The 2,080-nt window shown below is 35.4% G+C and overlaps 1 pseudogene; it reads right to left on the reverse strand.

The window, feature by feature from the left end:
* Nucleotides 1–535: 535 nt before the first annotated feature.
* Nucleotides 536–1,198, reverse strand: LOC145681473 (cytochrome c oxidase subunit 2 pseudogene; annotated as a pseudogene).
* Between the last annotated feature and the right edge of the window lie 882 nt (nt 1,199–2,080).

Genomic DNA, 2,080 nt, shown 5'->3' on the forward strand with positions numbered 1-2,080 from the left:
AAATAAATAGGAAGGTTCTTCCTTGATGGCTAGTAGGACCGAGAATAGTTTTGAATTCCTTATGAAGAGTTAAGGTAATTTTATTTCATAAAATGTTTGGTCGTCCTGGTAAGAATCAGAATTGAATTGGAATGATTAGAAGTCCAATTACCGTTCTAAGTCAGTTAAATGATATATTTATAATTGAAGTAGAGGGATCAAAGGTTGAAAAAATGTTTGTTATCACTTTCAATTTATGGTTGTTTTTTTTTATATTAGTGTCACTTAAGGAAGGATCGGGCGTATTTGAATTAAAATATATAATAGATGCAAATAGAAGGTAACATAGAGAAAATATAATAAATAGAATGAGTCATTTTAGAGGGGATATTTGTGGGATAGAAAAATACTATTAGGTAGTAATTTAAGCTTGACATGCTTATGTTGTAATTTAACTAATTTTTCCATTGGAAGTAATTGTTATTTTACTATCTTTTGGTTTAAGAGACCATTGCTTACTTTCAGCCATCCAATGAAAGTTCTTGTATTATTTTTGTTATTCATTTAATGAATGAGGGCAGGCCTCAACAACAATTGGTATGAAGCTGTGATTTGCACCACAGATTTCTGAACATTGGCCGAAGAATAGGCCTGTACGGGTAATATTGGCTGCTACTTGATTTAAGCGTCCTGGAGTGGCATCTGCCTTAATACCAAAGGCGGGCATAGCTCATGAGTGGAGAACATCGGCAGCGGTAATTAGGATACGAATATCAATATTAATGGGCAATACAATACGGTTGTCTACATCTAGTAGGCGAAATGAACTAGGATTTATTTCGTTGATAGGGATTATGTAAGAATCAAATTCTGTTAAGGAGAAGTCAGAGTATTCATAACTTCAGTATCATTGATGTCCAATTGTTTTAAGAGTAATTGCTGGCTGATGAATTTCATCTAGTAAGTATAAGAGTCGTAAGGAGGGAAGAGCAATGAAGATTAACGTAATGGCAGGTAAGATCGTTCAGATGGTTTCTAAGGTTTGTCCTTCTAATAAGTTGCGGTTAATATATGTGTTTGGTAGAAGGGAGGCTAGTAGATAGCCTACAAGAACTGTAATTATTGTTACAATGAGTATTGTATGATCATGAAAAAATATTATTTGTTCTATTACAGGAGATGCTGCATCTTGAAGACCTAGCTGATTCCAAATGGCCATTTCTAAGAAAGACGATTGTTCTTATGTTTGGGGCTTAGACCCAATGCACTTATCTGCCACCTTAGAAGTTTGTTAGTAGGGGAAGTTCTGCATAACTATGTTCTGCAGGCGGTAGGTTTTGAAATCATTCTAGAGATGTTGTTTGTTGGTCTGAAAAGATTACTGGTCGAGCTCTTGCGAAGGCTTCTCATATAATAATTACAAGCACTAAGACGGCGATGAAAGAGAGGAATGAGCCAATACTTGATACTATATTTCATGTAGTGTAGGCGTCTGGGTAATCTGAATATCGACGAGGCATTCCTCTTAGGCCTAAAAAATGTTGAGGGAAGAATGTGATATTTACTCCTATAAATATTACTAAGAATTGAATTTTTAATCATGTGGGATTTATTGTCGTTCCTCTAAATAAGGGGAATCAATGAATGAGTCCTGCCATGATAGCGAATACGGCACCTATGGATAGTACATAGTGAAAGTGTGCTACTACATAATAAGTGTCGTGGAGGACAATATCTAAAGATGAGTTTGCTAGTACAACTCCTGTGAGATTTCCCACAGTAAATAGGAAAATGAAGCCTAGGGTCCATAAAATTGAAGGTGAATAAGTTATTTGTGCTCCGTGAAGTGTGGCGATTCATCTAAATACTTTAATTCCTGTAGGAACAGCGATGATTATTGTGGCTGCAGTAAAGTAAGCGCGAGTATCAACGTCCATGCCAACAGTGAATATATGGTGGGCTCAGACAATAAATCCTAAGAATCCAATTGCTAATATTGCATAAATTATTCCTAGAACACCAAAAGTTTCCTTTTTACCACTTTCTTGGGTTACAATATGTGAAATTATGCCGAATCCTGGGAAAATTAAAATGTAAACTT

The sequence above is a fragment of the Thermobia domestica genome, chromosome 3, assembly GCF_964235325.1.
Source record: "Thermobia domestica chromosome 3, izTheDome1.hap1.1, whole genome shotgun sequence".
Classification (NCBI taxonomy): domain Eukaryota; kingdom Metazoa; phylum Arthropoda; class Insecta; order Zygentoma; family Lepismatidae; genus Thermobia; species Thermobia domestica.